The sequence below is a fragment of the Elephas maximus genome, chromosome 4 (assembly GCF_024166365.1).
Source record: "Elephas maximus indicus isolate mEleMax1 chromosome 4, mEleMax1 primary haplotype, whole genome shotgun sequence".
NCBI classification, from domain to species: Eukaryota; Metazoa; Chordata; class Mammalia; order Proboscidea; family Elephantidae; genus Elephas; species Elephas maximus.
In genome coordinates, this window is record NC_064822.1 from 174,989,782 (window position 1) to 175,008,478 (window position 18,697).

Consider the following 18,697-nt stretch of genomic DNA (forward strand, 5'->3'; position numbering starts at 1 on the left):
TTATTTTCAGCAAAATTTTACTTGAGTTGATAATTAACAATATTATTCAATAATTTCCACATTTGGTTGGATCACCTTTCTTTGGAATAGGCATAAATATGGATCTCTTCTAGGCAGTTAGCCAGGTGCTGTCTTCCAAATTTCTTGGCATAGACGAGTGAGCACTTCCAGCACTGCATCATCCGTTTGTTGAAACATCTCAATTGTTACTCAATTCCTGGAGCTTGGACCTCTTCCTTCAGTACCAGGGTTCCTGATCATATGCTACCTCATGAAATGGTTGAATGTTGACCAATTCTTTTCGGTACAGTGACTTTGTGTATTCCTTCTGTCTTTTGATGCTTCCTGCTTCGTTCAATATTTTGTCCATAGAATTCTTCAATATTGCAACTCAAGACTTGAATTCTTTCTTCAGTTCTTTCAGCTTGAGATATGCCTGGCATGTTCTTCCATTTTGGTTTTTTAACTCCAAGTCTTTGCACATTTCATTGTAACACTTTACTTTGGCTTCTTGAGCCGCCCTTTGAAATCTTCTTTTCAGCTCTTTATCATTTCTTCCTTTCACTTTAGCTACTCTACATTCAAGAGCAAGTTGCAGAGTCTCTACTGACATCCTTTTTGGTCTTTTCTTTCTTGTCTTTTTAATGACCGTTTGCTTTCTTCATGTATGATGTCCTTGATGTCATCCCACAACTCTTGTGGTCTTCAGTCATTAGTGTTCAATGTGTCAAATTTATTCTTGAAATGGTCACTAAATTCAAGTGAGATACTTTGTCTCTGGCCAACTTGTTTTCATTTTCTTCAGTTTCAACTTGAACTTGCCTATGAGCAATTGATGGTCTGTTCTGCATTCAGCCCCTGGCCTTGTTCTGATGATACTGAGCTTTTCCATCACCTCTTTCCACAGATGTAGACAATTTGATTACTGTGTATTCCATCGGGTGAGGTCCATCTGTATAGTCAACGCTTATGTTGTTGAAAAAAGGTATTTGCAGTGAGGAAGGAATTGGTCTTGCGAAATTCTGTCATACAATCTCTGGCATCATTTCTATCACCAAGGCCGTATTTCTAACTACCGATCCTTCTTCTTTGTTTCCAACTTTCGCATTCCAATCACCAGTAATTATCAGTGCATCCTAACTGTATGTTCAATTTCAGACTGCAGAAGTTGGTAAAAATCTTCAATTTCTTCATCTTTGGCCTTAGTGGTTAGGGCATAAATTTGAATGATAGTCATATTAACGGGTCTTCCTTGTTAGGCATATGGATATTATCCTATCACTGAGAGGCTTGTACTTGAGGATAGATCTTGAAATATTCTTTTGGACGGTGAATGCAATGCCATTCCTCTTCAATTTGTCATTCCTGGCATAGTAGACCATATGATCATCCTATTCAAAATGGCCAGTACCAATCCATTTTAGCTCACTAATGCCTAGGATTTTCGATGTTTATGCATTCCACTTGTTTTTGACAGTTTCCAATTTTCCTAGATTCATACTTTGTACATTCTAAGTTCCAATTATTAATGACTGTTTCTAGCAGTTTCTTCTCATTTTGAGTCATGCTACATGAGCAAATGAAGGTCCTGAAAACTTGACTCCATCCATGTCATTAAGGTTACCTCTACTTTGAGGAGGCAGCTCTTCCCAATTGTATTTTGAGTGCCTTCCAACCTGAGGGGCTCATCTTCCAGTACTATATCAGACAATGTTCTGCTGCTATTCATAAGGTTTTCACTGGCTACTTTTTTTAGAAGTAGACTACCAAGTCCTTCTTCCTAGTCTGTCTTAGCCTGGAAGCTAAGTTGAAACCTGTCATGGGTGACTCTGCTGGTATCTGAAATACTGGTGGCGTGGCTTCCAGCATCACAGCAACGTGCAAGCCCCACAGTACAACAAACTGACAGGCGCATGGGGGGTCCTTTCTTTGGGTAAAGTTAATTCTTCACTACATAAATCCAAATGTCCATTAACTGGTAGACGGATAAACAAAATGTGGTATATCTATACAATGGAATTTGTTATGGCTCGAACTGTGCACCCCCAAAAAGCTATGTTGAAGCCCTAATCCCTTACCTGTGAAGGTGACATTGTATGGAAATAGATTCTTTCTTCAAAGAAAGAATCAGTGTTATCAGTTAACAAGGTCATGCCAGAGTAGGGTGGGCCCTGATCTCTTTTGAGTGATGTCTTACAAAAGAAGAGAACAAACATGGAGACAGAGTCACATAAGGGAACACATATGCCAGATAAAGATGAATCTAACCACCAAGGAATGCCAAGAAACTCCTGGAGCTACCAGAACCTGGAAGAGACAAGGTAGGATCTTTCCCTAGAGTGGATAGACCAAGCATGACCCTGCTGATGCCCTGAATTCAAACTCCTAGACTCCAGAACTGTGAGACAATAAATTTCTCAACATTAAAGCCACTTACTTTGTGTTATTTTTTTTTTTTTATGACAGCTATGGGAGTCTAAAAATTCTATTCTGTGTTAAAAAGGAACAAATTACTAATACACGCTGCCACATGGATGGACCTCTGATACATGCTGAACAGAAGAAGCCAGAAACATATTGTATGATTTCATTTTATGTGCAATATTCAGAAAAGGCAAGTCTATAGAAACAGTACATTTGTGGTTGCCTGGGACTAGGGGTAAGAATGGCAAGTGACTGCAAACTGGTACAAGGGATCTTTTTAGGGTGACAGAAATGTTTTAAAATACGATTGCGGTAATGGTTGTACAACTCTGTAAATTTACTAAAAATTTTATGGGTAAGTTATACCTTCATAAAGCTGTTTTCTAAAAAAAGATTAAATAAAGACATTTTAAGACAGACAGAAACTGAGAGAATTCATTGCCACTAAACCTAGATTAGACTTCAGGCAGAAGGGTAACGATCCCGGATGGACATAAAAATGCAAGAAGTAATAATGATCAATTTAGGTAAATTTAAATATTATTTCTATGTAAAACAATAATAGTATCTTGTAGGCCAGAATCCAGGATGGTAAGACTTCATCTCACATACTTTGGACATGTTATCAGGAAGGACCAGCCCCTGGGGAAGGATATGCATGGTAAAGTAGAGGGTCAGTGAAAAAGAAGATGACCCTCAACAAGATGGATTGACACAGTGGCTGCAACAATTGTGAGGATGGCACAGGACTAGGCAGTGTTTTGTTCTGCTGTATATAGGGTCCCTATTAGTTGGAACCAACTCAACAGCACCTAACAACAACAGGGCTTAAAATATCTGTAAAATTAAAATGCCTGACAATGAACTAGGAGGTAGAACACTAAACATATTAGGCCAGTTAACTGGGATGTCCCATAAATCCATGACCCTAAACCTCCAAACCAAGGAACCAAATTCCATGAGGTGTCTGGCTGTACATAAGCAGCCTCAGCAACTACTCTTTTTTGTTGTTATAAATACACAGATATCACACAACTTTTGCCAATTCAACTCTTTACAGGTGTACAACTTGTTGGCAGCAATTACGTAGTACCTGGGGTCTTAAAAGTTTACAAGCAACCATCCAAGGTACAATAATTGGTCTTGATTTGCCTGGAAAAACAGAAGAAGGACGTGAGTCAAGAATAGGAGGAGGAAATGAAATGTGAAGCTAATCACCTCCATGAACAACTGCCTCTATTGCCATGAGACCAGAAGAATTGCATGTTGCCCAACTACCCATTACTGAATATTTTGATCAAAAGTCTATAGAAGAATCCTGATCAAAAGGGGGGAAATGCCAATTCTCATGGACTCTAGACTTTCTGGAGCCATGGAGATTGGATGAACTCCTGAAAGTATTGCCCTGAGATAATTTTTAAAACCTTAAACCAAAAATATCTCCTGAAGTCTTCTCAAAACCAAACAATAGCTTAACTAGTAAAGAATGTCTGCCTTGAACATTGAACTCTTTTAAGATCTATCCATATGGGATCAAACTGACAACAGCAACTCAAAAGATCAGACAGGAAACTTAGGGGACAGTGCCTTTATGTTAATGGGGGAGGAACAATTCAAAAAAGGAGGGTGACCATGGTTGCACAACTTGAAGATGGTAACCAATGTTACTGAATTTTATGTGTAGAAATTGTTGGATTTGTATATGTTCTTCTGTGTATATTCTCAGTAACAAGTTATTTCAAAAATGGCTGAAGATAACAAAATACTAGAGGGAGATAAGCAGAGTTAAGTTTCATTCTGTTGTACATAGGGTCACTATGACTCGGAACTCAATCGACAACAACTAACAACAACAAAGAGTCAAGGTATTCTGAGATCTTAACTTTTTTTGGAAAGGACAAAATAACTGATATTATACTCAGAAAAGTCAAGAATACATGTTATAAACTCCAGACTAACTACTAAAAGAATAGTCAAAGAATATACAACAAGCCAAAAGAGGAAGACTGAATAATAAATACTTGACCAATCCAAGAAGAGGGGAGAAGATGAAATATAGAATGGGTGGATAAGTATAAAACAAATAATAAGGTGGAAGATTTAAGCCCAAATACATCCATAATTACATTACATGTAAATGGTCTAAGCAATTGACAGATTATTTGAAAGTATAAAAAATAAACAAAACATTATGCTGTTTACAAGAGTCACAACTTAAATATAAGGACACAGAAAGGCTGAAGGTAAAAGAGTGGAAACGAACATACTACACGAATACCAAAATTAAGCCGGTACAACTATTCTAATTCAAAACAGACTTTAAGGGAAGCTGCATTATGAAGAGTGTCCTTTTCTAATGGTAAAAGGATTAACCCCACACTTCTGTCAGTTTGTCATACTGTTGTGGCTTGTGTGTTGCTACGATGCTGAAAGCTCTGTCACCGGTATTTCAAATACCAGCAGGGTCACCCATAGTGGCCAGGTTTCAGCTAAGTTTCCAGACTAAGACTAAGAAGGACCCAGCAATCTACTTCTGAAAAAAATAGCCAGTGAAAACCTTATGAATAGCAGTGGAACATTGTCTGATATAGTGGTGAAGGATGAGCCCCTCAGATTGGAAGGCACTCAAAATACAACTGGGGAAGAGCTGCCTCCTCAAAGCGGAGTCAACCTTAATGATATGGAGTCAAGCTTTTGGGACCTTCACTTGCTAATGTGGAACGACTCAAAACAAGAAGAAACAGCTACAAACATCATTAATAATAGGAACATGGAATGTGTGAAGTATGAATGAAGGGAAACTGGAAGTTGTCCAAAATGAAAGAGAACATATAAACATCAATATCCTGGGCATCAGAGAGCTGAAATGGACTGGTATTGGCCATTTTGAATCAGACAATCATATGGTCTACTATGCCGGGAATGACAAATTTGAAGAGGAATGGTGTTGCATTCAACATCAAAAAGAACATTTCAAGATCTATCCTGCAGTATAACCCTCTCAGTGATAGGATAATATCCATATGCCTACAAGGAAGGCCAGTTAATATGACTATCATTCAAATTTACACACCAACCTCTACGGCCAAAGATGAAGAAATTGAAGATTTTTACCAACTTCTACAGTTGGAAATTGATCAAACATGTTATCAAGATGCATTGATAATTACTGGTGATTGGAATGTGAAAGTTAGACACAAAGAAGGAATAGTAGTTGAGAAATATGGCCTTAGTGCCAAGAACGATGCCAAAGATCACATGATAGAATTTTGCAAGACCAATAACTTCTTCATTGCAAATACATTTTTCAACAACATATATGCCAACTACAGACATGGACCTCACTGGCTGGAATACACAGGAATCAAACTGATCTGTGGAAAGAGACAATGGAAAAGCTCAGTATCGTCAATCAGAACAAGGCCAGGGGCTGACTGTGGAACAGACCATCAACTGCTCATATACAAATTCAAGCTGAAACTGAAGAAAATTAGAACAAGTGCATGAGAGCCAAAGTATGACCTTGAGTACATTCCGCCTAATTTTGAGACCACCTCAAGGATAGATTTGACTCATTAAACACTAATGACTGAAGACCAGATGAGTTGTAGAACGACATTGTACATGAAGAAAGGAAAAGGTCATTAAAAAGAAAGAAAAGACCAAAATGAATGGTAGAAGAGACTCTGAAACTTGCTCTTAAACGTCCAGTAGCTAAAGCAAATGGAAGAAACGATGATGTAAAAGAACTGAACAGAAGATTTCAAAGGGCAGCTGGAGAAGACAAAGTAAAAAAGACCTGGAATTAGAGAACCAAAAGGGAAGAACACATTTGGCATTTCTCAAGCTGAAGGAAATAAAGAGAAAATTCAAGCTGTGATTTGTAATTTTGAAGGGTTCTACGGAGAAAATATTAAACAATGCAGGAAGTATCAAAAGAAGAAGGAATACACAGAGTCACTGCACCAAAAAGAATTGATCAACGTTTAACCATTTCAGGAGGAAGCATATGATCAAAAACCAATCGTACAGAAGGAAGAACTCCAAGCTGCACTGAAGTCACTGGTGAGAAACAAGCCTTCAGCACTTGATGGAATACCAATTGAGATATTTCAACAAATGGATGCAGTGCTGAAAGCGCTCACTTCTCTATGCCAAAAAAATTGGAAGACAGCTTCCTGGCCAACTGACTGGAAGAGATCCATATCTGTGCCCATTCCAAAGAAAGTAGATCGAACAGAATGCAGAAATTATTGAACAATATCATTAATATCAAACACAAGTCAAATTTTGCTGAAGATTGTTCAAAAGTGCCTGCAGCAGTACGTAAACAGGGAGCTACAAGAAATTCAAGCCGGATTCAGAAGAGGATGTAGAATGAGGGATATCACTGCAGATGTCAGATGGATCTTTGCTGAAAGCAGAGAATACTAGAAATATGTTTAACTGTGTTTTATCGACTACACAAAGGCATTGCACTGTGTGGATCATAACAAATTATGGATAATATTGAGAATGGGAATTCCAGAACACTGAATTGTGCTCATGTGGAACCTGTGCATAGACCAAGAGGCAGTCATTCGAACAGAACAAGGGGATACTGCGTGGTTTAAAATCAGGAAAGGTTGGTGTCAGGGTTGTATCCTTTCACCATGCTTATTCAGTCTGTATGCTGAGCAAATAATCCAAGAAGCTGGACTGTATAAAGAAGAATGAGGCATCAGGATTGGAGGAAGACTCATTAACAACCTTTGATATGCAGATGACATGACTGCTTGCTGAAAGTGAAGAGGACTTGAAGCACTGACTGATGAAGATCAAAGACTACAGCCTTAAGTATGGATTACAACTTAACATAGAGAAAACAAAAATCCTCATGACCGGACCAATAAGCAACATCATGATAAACAGGGAAAAGACTGAAGTTGTCAAAGATTTCATTTTATTTGGATTCACAATCAACGCCCATGGAAGCAGCAGTCAAGAAATCCAGTAACAGACCTTCAGAATAAAAATAACAAAAATGACAGAACTAAAGGGAGAAATAGACAAATCCATAATCAAAATAGGAGACTTTAACATCCCTTTTTCAGTAACTGATAGAACAAGCACACCAAAAACTCAGTATAGGATAGAAGAGGCCTGAACAACATGATTATCAAGTTGGCCTAATTATTTTTCATAGAATGCTACACCCAACAATAACAGAACATACATTCTTTCTTAGCACACATGAAACATTTTCCAAAACTGACCACAAACAAGGGCATAAACCGAGGGGCATAAAATCAACAAATTTTAAAGAATTGAAATTATTCGGAGTTACGTTCAGCGCATACATTTAATGTATGCCTTCATCCACCATAGATAGCCATTAACTCCAAAACCACACCACCTGCTAAGATCTAACTCTGCACAATGGATGCCTCAGACCCTGCTTTTCTCCCACACAACTTAATTATGAATCAAAGTCTCATGTCAGTGCATCTGATTAGAGGAACCTATTTTATTTGGAATCTTTACAGGAGTCTGGGACATCATTTTTGGCTTTCCAGAGCCTACCGCAAAGCATGATTTAAAAAAGGGGCAGGGAGGGGGGACTGACAATCTATAGTAATTGCTTTGTGCAGTTCATGTAAATATATAGATGTAGATAAGAGATAATCAAAGTACATTCTCTTTCACTTAACAATATGTCTTTGGAGATTGTAAAGAATTTGGCCTTGTTCAAAAAGAGGTCTGGCCTTTGACTGCTGCTTCTCAGAGGTAATCTACATTATACCTGATAGGAGTGTCTTTGTTTAAGGCAGGGGCTAGCCACACCAGATCTTTGAGTAGGGCTGGCCTCGCCAGAAAGACCAATGATGTGATTTAGGGTGGAGGCTTGGGGTTACCTTTTATCAGTTAACCTGAAGACTGAGGTCAACCATATGGACAATCAATCATGCCTACATAATGAAGCCCCAATAAAAACTCTGGACACTGAAGCTCAGGTGAGCTTCCTTGGTTGGCAATACTCCATGCATACCGTCATATATTGGTAGCAGGAGGGTAAGACATCCTGACTCCACAAGATAAACAACAGAAGCTTCCCGGTTGGAACCCTCCTGGATTCTATCGTATGTGTCTCTTCCTTGAGTTGATTTTAATCTGTATCCTTTTCCTGTAAAGAATCCTTAACCATGAGTATAATGTCTTTCAGAGAGTTCTGTGAGTCCTTCTAGCAATTTATCAAATCTGAAAGTGGTTTCGGGAACCCTGAACTTGCAGTTGGTGGCAAAAATGATGGAAGTCTTGGAGACTGTTTCCTCGAACTTTGCAGTTTGGCTAACTCCAGGTAGACATAATTCTATATTAGTACGTATGGTTTGCCACATACTTTTTAACGGCAGCATGGTATTGCTTAGTTTGATGTACCGTAATTTAGTCAACATTCCCTTTCTGGTGGACATTTAGGACACAACGGAATACTATCCAACAATAAAGAGCAATGATGAATCCACGAAACATCTCAGAACATGGATAAAGCTGGAAGGCATCATGCTGAGTGAAATTTGTTGCAAAAGGACAAATATTGTATGAGACCATTATTATAAGAACTCAAGAAAAGGTTTAAACATAGAAGAAAACACTCTTTGATGGTTATAAGGGTGGGGAGGGAGGGAGACAGAATTCACTAACTACATAGTAGACAAGAATTATCTTAGGTAAAGGAAAGGACAACACACATTACAGGTGAAGTCAGCACGACTGGATTAACCAAAAGCTAAGAAGTTTCTTGAACACAACCAAACACTTCGAGGGACAGAGTAGCGGGGCGGGGGGAGGGGGAAGATTGGGGACCGTGGCTTCAGGGGACATTTAGATCAATTGGCATAATAAAGTTAAGAAAATGTTCTACATTTGGTGAGTGGCATCTGCTGTCTTACAAGCTTGTGCGAGGGGCCATCTAAGATGCATCAATTGATCCCAACACACCTGGAGCAAAGGAGAATGAAGAACACTGAAGATACAAGGAAAATATAAGCCCAAGAGGCAAAAGGGCCACATAAACCAGGAAATTCTATCAGCCTGAGACCAGAAGTAGTACATGGTGCCCAGCAACCAATGACCGTCCTGACAGGGAACTTGACAGATTCCCTGACAGAGCAGGAGAAAAGTGTGGTGTAGAACTCAGATTCTAGTAAAAAGACCAGACTTAATTATCTGACTGAGACTAGAGGAACCCCAGAGGATAGGGCTCCTGGACTCTGTTAACCCAGAACTAAAACCATTCCCAAAGCCAACTCTTCAGACAAAGATTAGACTGGACCATAAAACAGTACTTATGAAGAGCGTGCTTTTCTTGGTTCAAGTATATAAAAATACATGAGGCTAAATGCGCAGCTCCTGTCCAGAGGCGCAATGAGAAGGCAGAAAGGGATGGGAGCTGGCTGAATTGGACATGGAAAACCTGGGGTAGAAAGCGGGAGTGTGTTGTCGCATTACAGGGATTGCAACTAGGGTCACATAAAAATGTGTATAAATTTTTGTACGACAAATTAGCTTGAGCTGTAAACTTTCACCTAAAGCACAAATACGTGTATGTGTCTGTGTGTATATATATGTATTCTTTCATCTTTACCACACATTCATAAGACAGAAATATGATCCTGTATATGCCTCTTTTTGCATATGTGTGAGCATTTCTGTAAGCTTTCTAGAAGTGAAATTGCTGGGACAAAGGGTACATATTTTCAAAATTTATTGTATATTCTCAAATTACCTTCCCAAGGGTTTTCACCAGTTAATACTTCCAACCAAAGAGACTCCTTTTCCCCAGACCGAGGTTAACAACTGATAATACTAGTCTTTTAAATCTTTGCCCCCTTACGGGCAAAAACAACATAATTGTACTTTTGTAATTACTGGTGAAGCTGAGCATATTTTCATATTCTATTGTGCATTTGTATTTCTTCTTTATGGCTTGCCTGTTTGTCGTTTGTTAATTGTTTTGTCCTTTTAAAAAGTGATTTGTAAACACATGTGAGGAACATGCTTCTTAGTTCAATCAAGTATAAGAGACCAAATGGGCCACACCTGCCCAAAAGCAACGATGAGAAGGCAGGAAAGGACAGAAAAACTGGACAAATGGACACGGAGAACTCAGGCTGGAAAGGGAGAGAGTGCTGTGCTGACACATTGTGGGGACTGCAACCAACATCACAAAACATGTCTATAAATTTTTGAATGAGAAGCTAATTTGCGCTATAAACTTTCACCTGAAGCACAATAAAAATTTTTTAAAGCTAAAAAAAACATAACAAAGGGCAAAAATTTTACAAATTGATTTGTGGGTGCTTTTTCATATTATATTAGTCATATTTTCCATTGGTATGTCACTTCTGTCTTAGTTTTGATTATGAGTTTAGTTTTTTGTTTTTTTGTAGTTTTATCTGTCCTCTTCCTTTCTATCTTCTCAGTTCACAGTCTTGTTTGGGAAAGCCTTCCTCACCACAATACTTTTTTTAAAAATAGTTGGTGGATTTTGTTTGTTTACATTTAGTTTTTTAATTCATCTGGAATTTATTTCTGTGTATAGTCCCAACTGGACAAGGTCATGTCAGAGTTCTTCTCCAAAAAAAAATTGCTGGTTATTCTTTTATGCTTTCTTTTTTAGATGAACTTGAGTTTGTCAAGTCCCATAAAAATCTCTTTGGGGTATTGAATAGTGCTTTACTGACTTAATAGTTTTAGAGACATTTGAACAATTTTCCACTATTGAAGCTTCCCATTTAGGTTTATGGGATAGCTTTCTATTTATTTGCTCTCTTTTACATTTTTCAATGAAGTGTTATTCTTTTTTCACACAGACTTTGCCAGTTGCTTGGATTTATTTCTAGGTTTTTATAATTTTGGTACTAATGTGACTAGGACACTTTTCTCATATTTTTTAAGTGGTTATTACTAACATATAAGAGTTACTAAAATGTTATGCTCTCTTTTTACTAAGCACCTTATTAAAATCTTATTAGTTCTTACAGTTTTTCAGCTGATTTTCTTGGTGGATGCCAGCTTTATAACTTACCTATATTTCTGTATATTATTCTGGACTTTGTATTCTATTCCACTTATGTCTTTGTATACTATTTCCTGTGTCAACACCAATTATTTCACAGTGAAACTTTTGAGCTGACTTTGAATTCTAATCCTACAACTTCAAAACTGTATTAAATTCTCTGACCCTCTGGCTCCAGTTAAAAAGGATATCCTATTTTACAAGACTGTTATCGTGTATAGATAAAATACTTAACCCATAAACCAAAAAGCCAACCCACTGCCACTGAGTCAATTCTGACTCATGGTGACCCCATGTATTACACAGAACTATGTTCCATAAGGTTTTCTTGACTATAATCTTTACAGAAGCAGATCACCAGGCCCTTCTTTCTTGGTGCCACTGGGTGGGTTCGACCTGCCAACCTTTAGGCTAGTAGCTGAGTGCAAACTGTTCGCACTACTTGGGACCTACTTAACATGTTGTTGAGTGCCATAAAGTTGATTCTGACTCATAGTGAACCTACAGGACAGAGTAGAACTGCCCCATAGGACTTCCTGGGCTATAATCTTTATGGGGAGCCCTGGTGGCACTGGAGTTAAGTATTCGGCTGCTAACCAAAAGCTTAGCTGTTCAAGTCCACCAACTGCTCCTTGGAAACATCATGGGGTAGTTCTACTCTGTCCAGTAGACTCACAATGAGTCGGAATCGACTTGACTGCAATGGGTTGGTTTTCACTGGTAATCTTTATGGGAGCAGATTGCCAGATCTTTTAACATATAAAGCCAAAAAACCCACTATTCAGAGGGGCTCAGAAGCTGGCCGAATGGACATGAAAACAGAGACTGCTGTCTCATTAGGGGGAGAGCAACTAGGAGTATATAGCAAGGTGTATATAAATTTTTGTATGAGAGACTGACTTGATTTGTAAACTTTCACTTAAAGCACAATTAAAAAAAAAAACAAAAAACCAATTCCAACTCATAGCAACCCTGTAAGACAGTGTGGGACTACCCCATAGGGTTTCTAAGGCTGTAATCTTTATGGAAGCAGACTACCACATCTTTCTCCTGTGGAGCAGTTGATGGGTTCAAACCCCTGACCTCTCAGTTAGCAGCCAAGCATTTAACCACTGTGTCACCAGGGCTCCTTCTACTTAACACATCCAAACCCAAAACCAATTCTGACTCATAGCAACCCTGTAGAACAGAGTAGAACTGCCCCGTAGAGTTTCCAAGGAGCGCCTGGCGGATTTGAACTGCTGACCTTTTGGTTAGCAGCCATAGCACTTAGCCACTACTCCACCTGGGTTTCCACTTAACACATTAAAAAAAAAAAAACTTAACACATAGAAGGGGTTAATACACTTGAGTTCTCCTCCCTTCTGCCTTGTGATTGCTTCTGGACTGAAACTGAATTTCCTGGTCAAAAGCCAGTTTTCCTTTATATACACTACCCCAGCCCCACCATACCCTTTAAAGTGCTACATACACCTTTTCCAAAGAAGACACAAATATGCTATATGAACGAACCATCTGCTTTTCTCTTGTCATGAAACACCCTATTTGCATGTTGAAAAGTTCAGATGCACAATAGCCTAGCTTGCTTTCATTTGCTACAGCATATCTGGGTCAACCACCTCCGTAACAGAATATTATATTATCTCCCATGTTTCTGAATAATTCATTTTTCACAGCGAAGTGTCAGTTATCTCTAACCAATAAAGAGCAATGGGCCACAAGGTGTTCTCTGCTTATACAGATGCATTTTACAGCCGCAGTGCAAATAGGCAACTACTACAGATAGCAGTGCAAGGCACCCTGAAATGAGGGGTCAGAACAAGAGCAAAGCCAAGATAATCTAGTCATGGAGATTAACATGGAAAAAACCTCTGGAGGAGAAATACATTTAAAAAAAAATGCTCCCTGGCAGCACATCACTGAATTTGAAATGCAGAAAATCTTAATTTTTCTGAACTCCATTTTCAGTACCTGTAACATGGGATAATATCTACTTTTATAATGCCCTATGAGGACTAAACAAATATTAAATTAAAATACACTACTATTACTGACTGTATTTGTGAGTAAACATGTCAGAGGTGCCCTACACCATGCTAGTGAAGAAGGGCTGGCAGTCATGTCTACTGACCAAAGAGAGACAATTCAAGAAATAAACTTTCCCAAAGTACTTTTCTCCTTAAGTGATTCCTCTCTCCCCACTCTGGCCATGAGCTGATCTCGATGTTCATCCTACTCCAAAGCCCATCTGCAAGCTGTTCCTCGGCAACTACAGAGCAGCCACGAGAGGAGGTGTGCCGGGGGGCGGGTGCAGCGGAGCAGAAAGAAGACCAAGTGTGCTTTCCACGTGCTGCTCTCTGAGAACGACTGTGTATCACATGTACGTACGCTTTGTCTGAACTGAATAGATCTCCTGTGTGATTTCCTTTAAAAGCTTTTAGACAAGATACACCCCATGGTGAGATCTCAATTTTAACCAGGTCTCTAGGCAGACTACTTAAACCTTGGCTCTGCCACTTACTAGCTGACAGTGAACCAATTACTTAACCTTTCTGCACTTCACTCTCTTCTTATGTAAACCACAAAAAATCACAGGTCTACTGTGCAGATTAAACGTGCTAACACTTTTAAACCTGTAGAATAATGTCTGCCACAAGTAAGCACTATCATTGTAACTAAAAACAGAAACGAACAACTATTTGCTAAACGAGTCACTCTAAAATTTTCGGTCATGTATCCCACATTGTTGGTTTCCAGACTCAGGCCCTTCATTCTCTTCTCAAAGCCCCTGCCTTCTTTTACTACACCACAGACCCAGGCTTGTCCATTACTCACTTTTCTTTACTAATTCTCCATAGTATGACTTTTTCTCTCCTGTCCCTGGAGTTTAATAACACTTTGTATCTTTAACATTTGCCACAGTCTCACTATCCGTAGGTACACAAGTCTTGGTCTGTATCTTCCATGGTCCCCAACACAGGATTCCTGTGGCCTGCTCCAGAATCACCTGGGGAGCCTTTTAAAAAGGCCTACTCTTAACCAATCAACTATATGAGACCAAACAGTCAACATTTACCCAAAAGCAAAGATGGGAAGTCAAGGAGGGGAAGGAAAGCTAGATCAATGAAAGCAGAACCAACAGAATGGAAGTAATGAGAATACTGAAACATTGTGAAACTTGTCATCAATGTCACAGAACAATCTGTATAAAAAGTGGTACATGGGGACCGAATTTGCCATGTAAACTCTCAACTAAAACACAATATTATTTAAAAAAAAAAAAAGAATGTCATGCAAGAGATAACTACTTACGACCACAGTATCTGTCTTACAGTTACACTGTGTAACATTAAAAAAAAAAAAAACCCGTTGCCATTGAGTCAATTCCGACTCATACCGGCCCTATAGAACACAGAACTGCCCCATACAGTTCCCAAGGAGGGCCTGGTGGATTCGAAGTGCCGACCTTTGGTTAGCAGCCATAGCTCTTAACCACTCACCACCATGGCTTCCTGTGTAACATTATAGTTTATTAATTTTTGGTGACTACAAGTTATTGCAAAACTCAATAAACTGTGCAGAATTCAAAAAGATGAAATAAATAAAAATGATGATCATCAGGAGGCCTGCAGTTGAACCTGGACATCTGAATATTTAAGCTCCTTAGCTAAGTCAGCTGCGCAGCCAGGTCTTGGAACCACAGCAAGACGTTGAGTATCCACCAGGCAGGGGCTAAGTCTTTCTCATTTTTCTGTTCCCCCTACACCTGAAACTGTGCAGGCACTTAACAGATTTTGAAAAGAAAGTTTTCCTTGTCTGAGGACTACACAGGCCTGAGGGCCTGATGACCACTCAAGCGTGCATACGCAAAAGAAACTAAGGAGCAAAAAAACTAACAAGGGATTCCAACCCTTTGAGTAGTACAGAAACCTGCCAATGGCCACACATACCACTACAACTTGTTACTTACTGCCTTTTATGTTGCTCGTGATGATTTGTAAAACTGAGATTAAATTGTAATCACTATTTTTAAAGCTGCTCCTTTTTCAGCAACCTAAGAGCGCGTACTTGGTTAGACAAGAATCACTTGTGTACACAAGGATACATCATCCTTCAGAGTTTGCCTCTAACATGCAGTTTGGTGACAAGATAATGTAAGCTTTACATATTTGACGAGGGGCTACCAGCTTCTGGCATGTTTATACTTCTCAGGACACAGGCAAAGGCATACTTACAAGGCAGTGTATGTCACCAACCTGACGGATTCTAGTGTCTGCCAACTCTTTTCCCTCCCCACGTGGCTAGGGACCTCAGCTTGGCACACATACAAGGATTATGAGCAACTCACCCTTTTAGGAAGGAAACACCAAGCATATACTAAGCAATAACAACACTAGCAACTAGTTCCTAGGCTTTGGTCTTGAAAAACCATGTAAGGTTTACTAAAATCTAGGGCTTCCTGAATCACTTGTGCTATTGTTCTTGTTAGGTGCTGTTCCACTCAGTGCCAGCTCATAGCGACCCTGTGTAAAACAGAATGAAAAGCTGCCCGGTCCTGTGCCATCCTCGCAATCATTGCTATGTTTGAGCCCATTATTGCAGCCACTGTGTCAATCCATCTCACTGAGGGTCTACCTTTCTTTCGCTGACCCTCTACCTTACCATACATGATGTCCTTTTCCAGGGACTGGTCCCTCCTGATAACATGTCCAAAGTAGGCTGAGATGAAGTCTCACCATCCTTGCTTCCAAGAACACTCTGCCTGTACTTCTTCCAAGACAGGTTTGTTTGTTCTTCTAGCAGTCCATGGTATATTCAATATTCTTTGCCAATACCATAATTTAAAGGCATCAAATTCTTCTTCGGTCCTCCTTATTCATAGTCCAGCTTTTGCATGCATATGAGGCAATAAAAATATCATAGCTTGGGTCAGGTGCACCTTAGTCCTCAAAGTGACGTCTTACCCTTTCAACACTTTTAAGAGGTCTTTTGTAGCACATGTGCCCACTGTAATACATCGTTTGATTTCTTGACTGCTTCCATGGATGTTGACTGTGGATCCAAGTAAAATAAAATCCTTGACAACTTCAGTATTTTCTCCATTTACCATGATGTTGCTTACCGGTCCTGTTGTGAGGTTTCTGTTTTATGGTGAGGTGCAATCCATACTGCAGGCTGTAGTCTTTGATCTTCATCGTTAAGTGCTTCAAGTCCTCTTCACTTTAAGCAAGCAAGGGTATGTCAGGTACATATCACAGGTTGTTAACGGGTCTTCTACCAATTCTGATGCCACATTCTTCTTCATATAGTCCAGCTTCTCGGATTATTTGCTCAGCATGCAGCTTCAGTAAGTAGGGTGAAAGGATACAATCACAATGCACACCTTTCCTGATTTTAAATCACACAGTATCCCCTTGTTCTGTTTGAATGACTGCCTCTCGGTCTATGTACAGGTTCCTCAAGAGCACAATTTAAGCGTTCTGAAATTCCCATTCTTTGCAATGTTATTGCTAATTTTTTATGATCCACACAGTCGAATGCCTTTGCATAGTCAATAAAACACAGGTAAACATCTTTCTGGTGTACTCTGCTTTCAGCCAGGATCCATCTGAAATCAGCAATGACTTTCCTTGTTCCACGTCCTCTTCTGAATCCAGCTTGAACTTCTGGCAGTTCCCTGTCTATGTGCTGCTGCAACTGCTTTTGAATGATCTTCAGCAAATTTTACTCGTATGTTCAGTAATTTTCACATTCTGTTGGATCACCCTTCTTTGGAAGGGGCACAAACATGGAGTCAGGTAGCTGTCTTCCAAATTTCCTGGCACAGACTAGTAAGCACCTCAGAGCTGTATCTGGTTGCTGAAACATTTCAACTGGTACTCCTTCAACTCCTGGGGACTTTTTTGCCAATGGCTTCAGTGCAGCTTGGACATCTTCCTTCAATACCATCGGTACCTGATCCTATGCTACCTCCTGAAATAGTTGAAAATCAACCAATTCTTTTTGGTAGTGACTTTGCGTATTCCTTCCATCTTCTTTTGATACCTCCTGTGTTGCTAAATATTGTGCCTGCAGAACCCTTCAAAATTGCAACTTGATGCTTGAATTTTTTTCTTCAGCTCTTTGAGCTTGGGAAATGCCGAGTGTGTTCTTCCCTTTTGGATTTCTAACTCCAAGTCTTTCCACATTTCATCATAATACTTTGTCTTCATGAGCTACCCTTTGAAATCTTCTGTTCAGCTCTTTCACTTCATTTCTTCCATTCGCTTCAGCTACTCAATGTTCAGCAAGTTTCAGAGTCTCTTCTGACATTCATTTTGGTCTTTTCTTTCCTGTCTTTTTAATAATCTCTTATTTTCTTCATGTATGATGCCAACACACAACTCATCCGGTGTTCAAACAACTATTTTGGTCTTTTCTTTCCAGGCACCTGTCATTACCACGCATCAGTCCATTTGTTGTACTGTGGTGGCTTGCATTTTGCTGTGATACTGGAAGCTATGCCACCAGTAATTCTGAATACCAGCAGGGTCACCCATGGTAGACAGGCCTCAGCAGTTTTTCCAGACTAAGACAGGCCAGGAAGAAGGACCTGGCAGTCTACTTCTCAAAAAATTGGCCACTGAAAACCTTATAAATAGCAGAACATTGTCTGATATAGTGCCAGGAGATGAACCCCTCAGGTTGGAAGACACTCAAAAGATGACCGGGAAGAGCTGCCCCCTCAAAGTAGAGTCAACCTCAATGATATGGATAGAGTCAAGCTTTTGGGACCCTCATTTGCTGATGTGCCATGGCTGAAAATGAGAATAACTGCAAACATTCATTAATAATCAGAACGTGGAATGTATGATGTACGAATCCAAAAAAAATTGGAAGTTGTCAAAAATGAAATGGAACACATAAAGAACAATATTCTAGGCATTAGTGAGCTGAAATGGACTGGCATTGGCCATTTGGAATTGGACAATCATATGGTCTACTATGCTGGGAACGACAAATCAAAAAGGAATGGCATTGCATTCATGGTCAAAGAATATTTCAAGGTCTATCCTAAAGTACAAAGCTGCCAGTGATAGGATAATATCCATATGCCTACAAGGAAGGCCAGTTAATATTACTATTATTCAAATTTACACACCAACCACTAATGCCAAAGATGAGGAAACGGGAGATTTTCACTAAGTTTTGCAGTCTAAAATCGATTAAATATGC